Genomic DNA, 13,193 nt, shown 5'->3' with positions numbered 1-13,193 from the left:
TCACCGTCTTATATAAAGTTCAGACGGAACTTTGCACGTGTCATAGTGGAGCCCTCAGGATTCCAGAGCCAGCTTTCTGACATCATAATGGGGCCTCAGAGATAAAAGCCTGGGCCCAGGCAGTGTTGGTCAGTGCTGCTCAGCAGGCAGCACTGGACTGGACTGGATTACAGCTGATACAAGGTGTGAAGGAACAAGGGGTGGCTGTGGGCATGCACTTGCTGCCGCTGCCAGTGTTTATCTGCATGGCAGCAGGGCATTTGGGCGTTGCCAGGAAGGCGTTTTTATGTAGATTCCTCCTCTTTCAGCACTGCATTGTGGTGCAAGCAAAAGAAGCAAATCCTGTCTGGCTTCCTCTCCGGCCTTTATTCACCTCCCGTGTAGCTGTGAGTGTGTGAGCCTGCAGGGCCCCATGGAATTGCCTAGAAGTAGGCTGAATCGCTGCAAGGGCTGAACAGCAGTATCGGGCAGGCTCGGGCAACGCGCGGCCCGTTCGGGTTATCGCTTCTCGGCCTTTTGGCTAAGATCAAGTGTAGTATCTGTTCTTATCAGTTTAATATCTGATACGTCCCCTATCTGGGGACCATATATTAAATGGATTTTTAGAACAGGGAGATGGAAATAGAGCTTGCTCTGTCCACTCCACGCATTGACCTGGTATTGCAGTATTTCCAGGACCGGTGCACCCTTTCCTTATGTGTTGACTAAAAGCAGATTCCAAAAGTGTTTTTTGTCTTTGCTATTGTTTCTGTCTTTCTGAAGGGATCTCCCCTTTTAATCCCATTATTTCAACACCTGTTGGACAATGCATGAGTGATAATGAGCTCATTGATTAAATGCAATTAATGAATAGATTGCCACCTCTTGTTGTGTGTCGTCTGTGTTTCTGTGTTTCCGGCATTTCACATTGGAACACCTCATTCACCTTCCTTGTCTTCTCTCCGCCCTCCCTTTTAGGTAAGTTAAAGAGCTGCACCTGAGCCAGCCACTGATTGATTGATTGATTGATTGATTGATTGATTGATTGATTGATTGATTGATTGATGCAGCACAACAGTCAAATAGTGGAGTGGAGTAGGGGAACAGCAAACAGCCAATAAAGCAGCCCGCCCGCTCGCCTGCCCGCCACAATGGACCTACCTGTGTACACTAGATGGATGTGATGGAATGTACTGTCGTCCCTACATTTCAAGAAGAAGTAAGAATTGCAGTTGCAACAAAGCCTTGCTTGCCTACAAAGAGAGCAGCAATTTGGATTTGTTACTATGTTACCTAGAAGAATAACAAACTGTGCAAGGATGGAGGTTGTAGGAGCAAGGAGAAGTTGTCTGTAAAGTTGGTGGATGCCTATTTTCCATTTTGCAGTCCCTTGTCTCCCTCTTGTGGCCTCCTGGAGGCAACTAGCTGTGCAAAAAAAAGACAGCCTCGCGGCCGGCTGTTGCAGTGTTGCCCTCTCAGGCAACACTGAGTGACTGACTGAGCCTCACCGTCTTATATAAAGTTCAGACGGAACTTTGCACGTGTCATAGTGGAGCCCTCAGGATTCCAGAGCCAGCTTTCTGACATCATAATGGGGCCTCAGAGATAAAAGCCTGGGCCCAGGCAGTGTTGGTCAGTGCTGCTCAGCAGGCAGCACTGGACTGGACTGGATTACAGCTGATACAAGGTGTGAAGGAACAAGGGGTGGCTGTGGGCATGCACTTGCTGCCGCTGCCAGTGTTTATCTGCATGGCAGCAGGGCATTTGGGCGTTGCCAGGAAGGCGTTTTTATGTAGATTCCTCCTCTTTCAGCACTGCATTGTGGTGCAAGCAAAAGAAGCAAATCCTGTCTGGCTTCCTCTCCGGCCTTTATTCACCTCCCGTGTAGCTGTGAGTGTGTGAGCCTGCAGGGCCCCATGGAATTGCCTAGAAGTAGGCTGAATCGCTGCAAGGGCTGAACAGCAGTATCGGGCAGGCTCGGGCAACGCGCGGCCCGTTCGGGTTATCGCTTCTCGGCCTTTTGGCTAAGATCAAGTGTAGTATCTGTTCTTATCAGTTTAATATCTGATACGTCCCCTATCTGGGGACCATATATTAAATGGATTTTTAGAACAGGGAGATGGAAATAGAGCTTGCTCTGTCCACTCCACGCATTGACCTGGTATTGCAGTATTTCCAGGACCGGTGCACCCTTTCCTTATGTGTTGACTAAAAGCAGATTCCAAAAGTGTTTTTTGTCTTTGCTATTGTTTCTGTCTTTCTGAAGGGATCTCCCCTTTTAATCCCATTATTTCAACACCTGTTGGACAATGCATGAGTGATAATGAGCTCATTGATTAAATGCAATTAATGAATAGATTGCCACCTCTTGTTGTGTGTCGTCTGTGTTTCTGTGTTTCCGGCATTTCACATTGGAACACCTCATTCACCTTCCTTGTCTTCTCTCCGCCCTCCCTTTTAGGTAAGTTAAAGAGCTGCACCTGAGCCAGCCACTGATTGATTGATTGATTGATTGATTGATTGATTGATTGATTGATTGATTGATTGATGCAGCACAACAGTCAAATAGTGGAGTGGAGTAGGGGAACAGCAAACAGCCAATAAAGCAGCCCGCCCGCTCGCCTGCCCGCCACAATGGACCTACCTGTGTACACTAGATGGATGTGATGGAATGTACTGTCGTCCCTACATTTCAAGAAGAAGTAAGAATTGCAGTTGCAACAAAGCCTTGCTTGCCTACAAAGAGAGCAGCAATTTGGATTTGTTACTATGTTACCTAGAAGAATAACAAACTGTGCAAGGATGGAGGTTGTAGGAGCAAGGAGAAGTTGTCTGTAAAGTTGGTGGATGCCTATTTTCCATTTTGCAGTCCCTTGTCTCCCTCTTGTGGCCTCCTGGAGGCAACTAGCTGTGCAAAAAAAAGACAGCCTGGCGGCCGGCTGTTGCAGTGTTGCCCTCTCAGGCAACACTGAGTGACTGACTGAGCCTCACCGTCTTATATAAAGTTCAGACGGAACTTTGCACGTGTCATAGTGGAGCCCTCAGGATTCCAGAGCCAGCTTTCTGACATCATAATGGGGCCTCAGAGATAAAAGCCTGGGCCCAGGCAGTGTTGGTCAGTGCTGCTCAGCAGGCAGCACTGGACTGGACTGGATTACAGCTGATACAAGGTGTGAAGGAACAAGGGGTGGCTGTGGGCATGCACTTGCTGCCGCTGCCAGTGTTTATCTGCATGGCAGCAGGGCATTTGGGCGTTGCCAGGAAGGCGTTTTTATGTAGATTCCTCCTCTTTCAGCACTGCATTGTGGTGCAAGCAAAAGAAGCAAATCCTGTCTGGCTTCCTCTCCGGCCTTTATTCACCTCCCGTGTAGCTGTGAGTGTGTGAGCCTGCAGGGCCCCATGGAATTGCCTAGAAGTAGGCTGAATCGCTGCAAGGGCTGAACAGCAGTATCGGGCAGGCTCGGGCAACGCGCGGCCCGTTCGGGTTATCGCTTCTCGGCCTTTTGGCTAAGATCAAGTGTAGTATCTGTTCTTATCAGTTTAATATCTGATACGTCCCCTATCTGGGGACCATATATTAAATGGATTTTTAGAACAGGGAGATGGAAATAGAGCTTGCTCTGTCCACTCCACGCATTGACCTGGTATTGCAGTATTTCCAGGACCGGTGCACCCTTTCCTTATGTGTTGACTAAAAGCAGATTCCAAAAGTGTTTTTTGTCTTTGCTATTGTTTCTGTCTTTCTGAAGGGATCTCCCCTTTTAATCCCATTATTTCAACACCTGTTGGACAATGCATGAGTGATAATGAGCTCATTGATTAAATGCAATTAATGAATAGATTGCCACCTCTTGTTGTGTGTCGTCTGTGTTTCTGTGTTTCCGGCATTTCACATTGGAACACCTCATTCACCTTCCTTGTCTTCTCTCCGCCCTCCCTTTTAGGTAAGTTAAAGAGCTGCACCTGAGCCAGCCACTGATTGATTGATTGATTGATTGATTGATTGATTGATTGATTGCAGCACAACAGTCAAATAGTGGAGTGGAGTAGGGGAACAGCAAACAGCCAATAAAGCAGCCCGCCCGCTCGCCTGCCCGCCACAATGGACCTACCTGTGTACACTAGATGGATGTGATGGAATGTACTGTCGTCCCTACATTTCAAGAAGAAGTAAGAATTGCAGTTGCAACAAAGCCTTGCTTGCCTACAAAGAGAGCAGCAATTTGGATTTGTTACTATGTTACCTAGAAGAATAACAAACTGTGCAAGGATGGAGGTTGTAGGAGCAAGGAGAAGTTGTCTGTAAAGTTGGTGGATGCCTATTTTCCATTTTGCAGTCCCTTGTCTCCCTCTTGTGGCCTCCTGGAGGCAACTAGCTGTGCAAAAAAAAGACAGCCTGGCGGCCGGCTGTTGCAGTGTTGCCCTCTCAGGCAACACTGAGTGACTGACTGAGCCTCACCGTCTTATATAAAGTTCAGACGGAACTTTGCACGTGTCATAGTGGAGCCCTCAGGATTCCAGAGCCAGCTTTCTGACATCATAATGGGGCCTCAGAGATAAAAGCCTGGGCCCAGGCAGTGTTGGTCAGTGCTGCTCAGCAGGCAGCACTGGACTGGACTGGATTACAGCTGATACAAGGTGTGAAGGAACAAGGGGTGGCTGTGGGCATGCACTTGCTGCCGCTGCCAGTGTTTATCTGCATGGCAGCAGGGCATTTGGGCGTTGCCAGGAAGGCGTTTTTATGTAGATTCCTCCTCTTTCAGCACTGCATTGTGGTGCAAGCAAAAGAAGCAAATCCTGTCTGGCTTCCTCTCCGGCCTTTATTCACCTCCCGTGTAGCTGTGAGTGTGTGAGCCTGCAGGGCCCCATGGAATTGCCTAGAAGTAGGCTGAATCGCTGCAAGGGCTGAACAGCAGTATCGGGCAGGCTCGGGCAACGCGCGGCCCGTTCGGGTTATCGCTTCTCGGCCTTTTGGCTAAGATCAAGTGTAGTATCTGTTCTTATCAGTTTAATATCTGATACGTCCCCTATCTGGGGACCATATATTAAATGGATTTTTAGAACAGGGAGATGGAAATAGAGCTTGCTCTGTCCACTCCACGCATTGACCTGGTATTGCAGTATTTCCAGGACCGGTGCACCCTTTCCTTATGTGTTGACTAAAAGCAGATTCCAAAAGTGTTTTTTGTCTTTGCTATTGTTTCTGTCTTTCTGAAGGGATCTCCCCTTTTAATCCCATTATTTCAACACCTGTTGGACAATGCATGAGTGATAATGAGCTCATTGATTAAATGCAATTAATGAATAGATTGCCACCTCTTGTTGTGTGTCGTCTGTGTTTCTGTGTTTCCGGCATTTCACATTGGAACACCTCATTCACCTTCCTTGTCTTCTCTCCGCCCTCCCTTTTAGGTAAGTTAAAGAGCTGCACCTGAGCCAGCCACTGATTGATTGATTGATTGATTGATTGATTGATTGATTGATTGATTGATTGATTGATGCAGCACAACAGTCAAATAGTGGAGTGGAGTAGGGGAACAGCAAACAGCCAATAAAGCAGCCCGCCCGCTCGCCTGCCCGCCACAATGGACCTACCTGTGTACACTAGATGGATGTGATGGAATGTACTGTCGTCCCTACATTTCAAGAAGAAGTAAGAATTGCAGTTGCAACAAAGCCTTGCTTGCCTACAAAGAGAGCAGCAATTTGGATTTGTTACTATGTTACCTAGAAGAATAACAAACTGTGCAAGGATGGAGGTTGTAGGAGCAAGGAGAAGTTGTCTGTAAAGTTGGTGGATGCCTATTTTCCATTTTGCAGTCCCTTGTCTCCCTCTTGTGGCCTCCTGGAGGCAACTAGCTGTGCAAAAAAAAGACAGCCTGGCGGCCGGCTGTTGCAGTGTTGCCCTCTCAGGCAACACTGAGTGACTGACTGAGCCTCACCGTCTTATATAAAGTTCAGACGGAACTTTGCACGTGTCATAGTGGAGCCCTCAGGATTCCAGAGCCAGCTTTCTGACATCATAATGGGGCCTCAGAGATAAAAGCCTGGGCCCAGGCAGTGTTGGTCAGTGCTGCTCAGCAGGCAGCACTGGACTGGACTGGATTACAGCTGATACAAGGTGTGAAGGAACAAGGGGTGGCTGTGGGCATGCACTTGCTGCCGCTGCCAGTGTTTATCTGCATGGCAGCAGGGCATTTGGGCGTTGCCAGGAAGGCGTTTTTATGTAGATTCCTCCTCTTTCAGCACTGCATTGTGGTGCAAGCAAAAGAAGCAAATCCTGTCTGGCTTCCTCTCCGGCCTTTATTCACCTCCCGTGTAGCTGTGAGTGTGTGAGCCTGCAGGGCCCCATGGAATTGCCTAGAAGTAGGCTGAATCGCTGCAAGGGCTGAACAGCAGTATCGGGCAGGCTCGGGCAACGCGCGGCCCGTTCGGGTTATCGCTTCTCGGCCTTTTGGCTAAGATCAAGTGTAGTATCTGTTCTTATCAGTTTAATATCTGATACGTCCCCTATCTGGGGACCATATATTAAATGGATTTTTAGAACAGGGAGATGGAAATAGAGCTTGCTCTGTCCACTCCACGCATTGACCTGGTATTGCAGTATTTCCAGGACCGGTGCACCCTTTCCTTATGTGTTGACTAAAAGCAGATTCCAAAAGTGTTTTTTGTCTTTGCTATTGTTTCTGTCTTTCTGAAGGGATCTCCCCTTTTAATCCCATTATTTCAACACCTGTTGGACAATGCATGAGTGATAATGAGCTCATTGATTAAATGCAATTAATGAATAGATTGCCACCTCTTGTTGTGTGTCGTCTGTGTTTCTGTGTTTCCGGCATTTCACATTGGAACACCTCATTCACCTTCCTTGTCTTCTCTCCGCCCTCCCTTTTAGGTAAGTTAAAGAGCTGCACCTGAGCCAGCCACTGATTGATTGATTGATTGATTGATTGATTGATTGATTGATTGATTGATTGATTGATTGATGCAGCACAACAGTCAAATAGTGGAGTGGAGTAGGGGAACAGCAAACAGCCAATAAAGCAGCCCGCCCGCTCGCCTGCCCGCCACAATGGACCTACCTGTGTACACTAGATGGATGTGATGGAATGTACTGTCGTCCCTACATTTCAAGAAGAAGTAAGAATTGCAGTTGCAACAAAGCCTTGCTTGCCTACAAAGAGAGCAGCAATTTGGATTTGTTACTATGTTACCTAGAAGAATAACAAACTGTGCAAGGATGGAGGTTGTAGGAGCAAGGAGAAGTTGTCTGTAAAGTTGGTGGATGCCTATTTTCCATTTTGCAGTCCCTTGTCTCCCTCTTGTGGCCTCCTGGAGGCAACTAGCTGTGCAAAAAAAAGACAGCCTGGCGGCCGGCTGTTGCAGTGTTGCCCTCTCAGGCAACACTGAGTGACTGACTGAGCCTCACCGTCTTATATAAAGTTCAGACGGAACTTTGCACGTGTCATAGTGGAGCCCTCAGGATTCCAGAGCCAGCTTTCTGACATCATAATGGGGCCTCAGAGATAAAAGCCTGGGCCCAGGCAGTGTTGGTCAGTGCTGCTCAGCAGGCAGCACTGGACTGGACTGGATTACAGCTGATACAAGGTGTGAAGGAACAAGGGGTGGCTGTGGGCATGCACTTGCTGCCGCTGCCAGTGTTTATCTGCATGGCAGCAGGGCATTTGGGCGTTGCCAGGAAGGCGTTTTTATGTAGATTCCTCCTCTTTCAGCACTGCATTGTGGTGCAAGCAAAAGAAGCAAATCCTGTCTGGCTTCCTCTCCGGCCTTTATTCACCTCCCGTGTAGCTGTGAGTGTGTGAGCCTGCAGGGCCCCATGGAATTGCCTAGAAGTAGGCTGAATCGCTGCAAGGGCTGAACAGCAGTATCGGGCAGGCTCGGGCAACGCGCGGCCCGTTCGGGTTATCGCTTCTCGGCCTTTTGGCTAAGATCAAGTGTAGTATCTGTTCTTATCAGTTTAATATCTGATACGTCCCCTATCTGGGGACCATATATTAAATGGATTTTTAGAACAGGGAGATGGACTTGCTCTGTCCACTCCACGCATTGACCTGGTATTGCAGTATTTCCAGGACCGGTGCACCCTTTCCTTATGTGTTGACTAAAAGCAGATTCCAAAAGTGTTTTTTGTCTTTGCTATTGTTTCTGTCTTTCTGAAGGGATCTCCCCTTTTAATCCCATTATTTCAACACCTGTTGGACAATGCATGAGTGATAATGAGCTCATTGATTAAATGCAATTAATGAATAGATTGCCACCTCTTGTTGTGTGTCGTCTGTGTTTCTGTGTTTCCGGCATTTCACATTGGAACACCTCATTCACCTTCCTTGTCTTCTCTCCGCCCTCCCTTTTAGGTAAGTTAAAGAGCTGCACCTGAGCCAGCCACTGATTGATTGATTGATTGATTGATTGATTGATTGATTGATTGATTGATTGATTGATGCAGCACAACAGTCAAATAGTGGAGTGGAGTAGGGGAACAGCAAACAGCCAATAAAGCAGCCCGCCCGCTCGCCTGCCCGCCACAATGGACCTACCTGTGTACACTAGATGGATGTGATGGAATGTACTGTCGTCCCTACATTTCAAGAAGAAGTAAGAATTGCAGTTGCAACAAAGCCTTGCTTGCCTACAAAGAGAGCAGCAATTTGGATTTGTTACTATGTTACCTAGAAGAATAACAAACTGTGCAAGGATGGAGGTTGTAGGAGCAAGGAGAAGTTGTCTGTAAAGTTGGTGGATGCCTATTTTCCATTTTGCAGTCCCTTGTCTCCCTCTTGTGGCCTCCTGGAGGCAACTAGCTGTGCAAAAAAAAGACAGCCTGGCGGCCGGCTGTTGCAGTGTTGCCCTCTCAGGCAACACTGAGTGACTGACTGAGCCTCACCGTCTTATATAAAGTTCAGACGGAACTTTGCACGTGTCATAGTGGAGCCCTCAGGATTCCAGAGCCAGCTTTCTGACATCATAATGGGGCCTCAGAGATAAAAGCCTGGGCCCAGGCAGTGTTGGTCAGTGCTGCTCAGCAGGCAGCACTGGACTGGACTGGATTACAGCTGATACAAGGTGTGAAGGAACAAGGGGTGGCTGTGGGCATGCACTTGCTGCCGCTGCCAGTGTTTATCTGCATGGCAGCAGGGCATTTGGGCGTTGCCAGGAAGGCGTTTTTATGTAGATTCCTCCTCTTTCAGCACTGCATTGTGGTGCAAGCAAAAGAAGCAAATCCTGTCTGGCTTCCTCTCCGGCCTTTATTCACCTCCCGTGTAGCTGTGAGTGTGTGAGCCTGCAGGGCCCCATGGAATTGCCTAGAAGTAGGCTGAATCGCTGCAAGGGCTGAACAGCAGTATCGGGCAGGCTCGGGCAACGCGCGGCCCGTTCGGGTTATCGCTTCTCGGCCTTTTGGCTAAGATCAAGTGTAGTATCTGTTCTTATCAGTTTAATATCTGATACGTCCCCTATCTGGGGACCATATATTAAATGGATTTTTAGAACAGGGAGATGGAAATAGAGCTTGCTCTGTCCACTCCACGCATTGACCTGGTATTGCAGTATTTCCAGGACCGGTGCACCCTTTCCTTATGTGTTGACTAAAAGCAGATTCCAAAAGTGTTTTTTGTCTTTGCTATTGTTTCTGTCTTTCTGAAGGGATCTCCCCTTTTAATCCCATTATTTCAACACCTGTTGGACAATGCATGAGTGATAATGAGCTCATTGATTAAATGCAATTAATGAATAGATTGCCACCTCTTGTTGTGTGTCGTCTGTGTTTCTGTGTTTCCGGCATTTCACATTGGAACACCTCATTCACCTTCCTTGTCTTCTCTCCGCCCTCCCTTTTAGGTAAGTTAAAGAGCTGCACCTGAGCCAGCCACTGATTGATTGATTGATTGATTGATTGATTGATTGATTGATTGATTGATTGATTGATTGATGCAGCACAACAGTCAAATAGTGGAGTGGAGTAGGGGAACAGCAAACAGCCAATAAAGCAGCCCGCCCGCTCGCCTGCCCGCCACAATGGACCTACCTGTGTACACTAGATGGATGTGATGGAATGTACTGTCGTCCCTACATTTCAAGAAGAAGTAAGAATTGCAGTTGCAACAAAGCCTTGCTTGCCTACAAAGAGAGCAGCAATTTGGATTTGTTACTATGTTACCTAGAAGAATAACAAACTGTGCAAGGATGGAGGTTGTAGGAGCAAGGAGAAGTTGTCTGTAAAGTTGGTGGATGCCTATTTTCCATTTTGCAGTCCCTTGTCTCCCTCTTGTGGCCTCCTGGAGGCAACTAGCTGTGCAAAAAAAAGACAGCCTGGCGGCCGGCTGTTGCAGTGTTGCCCTCTCAGGCAACACTGAGTGACTGACTGAGCCTCACCGTCTTATATAAAGTTCAGACGGAACTTTGCACGTGTCATAGTGGAGCCCTCAGGATTCCAGAGCCAGCTTTCTGACATCATAATGGGGCCTCAGAGATAAAAGCCTGGGCCCAGGCAGTGTTGGTCAGTGCTGCTCAGCAGGCAGCACTGGACTGGACTGGATTACAGCTGATACAAGGTGTGAAGGAACAAGGGGTGGCTGTGGGCATGCAATTGCTGCCGCTGCCAGTGTTTATCTGCATGGCAGCAGGGCATTTGGGCGTTGCCAGGAAGGCGTTTTTATGTAGATTCCTCCTCTTTCAGCACTGCATTGTGGTGCAAGCAAAAGAAGCAAATCCTGTCTGGCTTCCTCTCCGGCCTTTATTCACCTCCCGTGTAGCTGTGAGTGTGTGAGCCTGCAGGGCCCCATGGAATTGCCTAGAAGTAGGCTGAATCGCTGCAAGGGCTGAACAGCAGTATCGGGCAGGCTCGGGCAACGCGCGGCCCGTTCGGGTTATCGCTTCTCGGCCTTTTGGCTAAGATCAAGTGTAGTATCTGTTCTTATCAGTTTAATATCTGATACGTCCCCTATCTGGGGACCATATATTAAATGGATTTTTAGAACAGGGAGATGGAAATAGAGCTTGCTCTGTCCACTCCACGCATTGACCTGGTATTGCAGTATTTCCAGGACCGGTGCACCCTTTCCTTATGTGTTGACTAAAAGCAGATTCCAAAAGTGTTTTTTGTCTTTGCTATTGTTTCTGTCTTTCTGAAGGGATCTCCCCTTTTAATCCCATTATTTCAACACCTGTTGGACAATGCATGAGTGATAATGAGCTCATTGATTAAATGCAATTAATGAATAGATTGCCACCTCTTGTTGTGTGTCGTCTGTGTTTCTGTGTTTCCGGCATTTCACATTGGAACACCTCATTCACCTTCCTTGTCTTCTCTCCGCCCTCCCTTTTAGGTAAGTTAAAGAGCTGCACCTGAGCCAGCCACTGATTGATTGATTGATTGATTGATTGATTGATTGATTGATTGATTGATTGATTGATTGATTGATGCAGCACAACAGTCAAATAGTGGAGTGGAGTAGGGGAACAGCAAACAGCCAATAAAGCAGCCCGCCCGCTCGCCTGCCCGCCACAATGGACCTACCTGTGTACACTAGATGGATGTGATGGAATGTACTGTCGTCCCTACATTTCAAGAAGAAGTAAGAATTGCAGTTGCAACAAAGCCTTGCTTGCCTACAAAGAGAGCAGCAATTTGGATTTGTTACTATGTTACCTAGAAGAATAACAAACTGTGCAAGGATGGAGGTTGTAGGAGCAAGGAGAAGTTGTCTGTAAAGTTGGTGGATGCCTATTTTCCATTTTGCAGTCCCTTGTCTCCCTCTTGTGGCCTCCTGGAGGCAACTAGCTGTGCAAAAAAAAGACAGCCTGGCGGCCGGCTGTTGCAGTGTTGCCCTCTCAGGCAACACTGAGTGACTGACTGAGCCTCACCGTCTTATATAAAGTTCAGACGGAACTTTGCACGTGTCATAGTGGAGCCCTCAGGATTCCAGAGCCAGCTTTCTGACATCATAATGGGGCCTCAGAGATAAAAGCCTGGGCCCAGGCAGTGTTGGTCAGTGCTGCTCAGCAGGCAGCACTGGACTGGACTGGATTACAGCTGATACAAGGTGTGAAGGAACAAGGGGTGGCTGTGGGCATGCACTTGCTGCCGCTGCCAGTGTTTATCTGCATGGCAGCAGGGCATTTGGGCGTTGCCAGGAAGGCGTTTTTATGTAGATTCCTCCTCTTTCAGCACTGCATTGTGGTGCAAGCAAAAGAAGCAAATCCTGTCTGGCTTCCTCTCCGGCCTTTATTCACCTCCCGTGTAGCTGTGAGTGTGTGAGCCTGCAGGGCCCCATGGAATTGCCTAGAAGTAGGCTGAATCGCTGCAAGGGCTGAACAGCAGTATCGGGCAGGCTCGGGCAACGCGCGGCCCGTTCGGGTTATCGCTTCTCGGCCTTTTGGCTAAGATCAAGTGTAGTATCTGTTCTTATCAGTTTAATATCTGATACGTCCCCTATCTGGGGACCATATATTAAATGGATTTTTAGAACAGGGAGATGGAAATAGAGCTTGCTCTGTCCACTCCACGCATTGACCTGGTATTGCAGTATTTCCAGGACCGGTGCACCCTTTCCTTATGTGTTGACTAAAAGCAGATTCCAAAAGTGTTTTTTGTCTTTGCTATTGTTTCTGTCTTTCTGAAGGGATCTCCCCTTTTAATCCCATTATTTCAACACCTGTTGGACAATGCATGAGTGATAATGAGCTCATTGATTAAATGCAATTAATGAATAGATTGCCACCTCTTGTTGTGTGTCGTCTGTGTTTCTGTGTTTCCGGCATTTCACATTGGAACACCTCATTCACCTTCCTTGTCTTCTCTCCGCCCTCCCTTTTAGGTAAGTTAAAGAGCTGCACCTGAGCCAGCCACTGATTGATTGATTGATTGATTGATTGATTGATTGATTGATTGATTGATTGATGCAGCACAACAGTCAAATAGTGGAGTGGAGTAGGGGAACAGCAAACAGCCAATAAAGCAGCCCGCCCGCTCGCCTGCCCGCCACAATGGACCTACCTGTGTACACTAGATGGATGTGATGGAATGTACTGTCGTCCCTACATTTCAAGAAGAAGTAAGAATTGCAGTTGCAACAAAGCCTTGCTTGCCTACAAAGAGAGCAGCAATTTGGATTTGTTACTATGTTACCTAGAAGAATAACAAACTGTGCAAGGATGGAGGTTGTAGGAGCAAGGAGAAGTTGTCTGTAAAGTTG

At 47.7% G+C, this 13,193-nt stretch overlaps 9 non-coding genes across 9 annotated transcripts; all 9 read left to right on the top strand.

The window, feature by feature from the left end:
* The first annotated feature begins 500 nt into the window (after positions 1-500).
* Positions 501-691, top strand: LOC142726332 (U2 spliceosomal RNA). Its single transcript, XR_012876791.1, has one exon. It is a non-coding gene; the product is annotated as a U2 spliceosomal RNA (small nuclear RNA).
* A 1,292-nt stretch (positions 692-1,983) lies between these two features.
* LOC142726331 (U2 spliceosomal RNA) lies at positions 1,984-2,174 on the top strand. The gene has a single exon (XR_012876790.1). It is a non-coding gene; the product is annotated as a U2 spliceosomal RNA (small nuclear RNA).
* A 1,292-nt stretch (positions 2,175-3,466) lies between these two features.
* Positions 3,467-3,657, top strand: LOC142726330 (U2 spliceosomal RNA). The gene has a single exon (XR_012876789.1). It is a non-coding gene; the product is annotated as a U2 spliceosomal RNA (small nuclear RNA).
* Positions 3,658-4,934: 1,277 nt separating this feature from the next.
* Positions 4,935-5,125, top strand: LOC142726329 (U2 spliceosomal RNA). Its single transcript, XR_012876788.1, has one exon. It is a non-coding gene; the product is annotated as a U2 spliceosomal RNA (small nuclear RNA).
* Positions 5,126-6,417: 1,292 nt separating this feature from the next.
* Positions 6,418-6,608, top strand: LOC142726328 (U2 spliceosomal RNA). The gene has a single exon (XR_012876787.1). It is a non-coding gene; the product is annotated as a U2 spliceosomal RNA (small nuclear RNA).
* A 1,296-nt stretch (positions 6,609-7,904) lies between these two features.
* Positions 7,905-8,088, top strand: LOC142726289 (U2 spliceosomal RNA). Its single transcript, XR_012876752.1, has one exon. It is a non-coding gene; the product is annotated as a U2 spliceosomal RNA (small nuclear RNA).
* A 1,292-nt stretch (positions 8,089-9,380) lies between these two features.
* LOC142726327 (U2 spliceosomal RNA) lies at positions 9,381-9,571 on the top strand. Its single transcript, XR_012876786.1, has one exon. It is a non-coding gene; the product is annotated as a U2 spliceosomal RNA (small nuclear RNA).
* Positions 9,572-10,867: 1,296 nt separating this feature from the next.
* On the top strand, positions 10,868-11,058 carry LOC142726326 (U2 spliceosomal RNA). The gene has a single exon (XR_012876785.1). It is a non-coding gene; the product is annotated as a U2 spliceosomal RNA (small nuclear RNA).
* Positions 11,059-12,358: 1,300 nt separating this feature from the next.
* Positions 12,359-12,549, top strand: LOC142726325 (U2 spliceosomal RNA). Its single transcript, XR_012876784.1, has one exon. It is a non-coding gene; the product is annotated as a U2 spliceosomal RNA (small nuclear RNA).
* The last annotated feature ends 644 nt before the right edge of the window (positions 12,550-13,193 follow it).

The sequence above is a fragment of the Rhinoderma darwinii genome, unplaced genomic scaffold (genome assembly GCF_050947455.1).
Source record: "Rhinoderma darwinii isolate aRhiDar2 unplaced genomic scaffold, aRhiDar2.hap1 Scaffold_621, whole genome shotgun sequence".
NCBI lineage: Eukaryota > Metazoa > Chordata > Amphibia > Anura > Rhinodermatidae > Rhinoderma > Rhinoderma darwinii.
The sequence above is the reverse complement of the archived record's forward strand: the minus strand, read 5'-3'. Positions and strand labels throughout refer to the sequence as shown.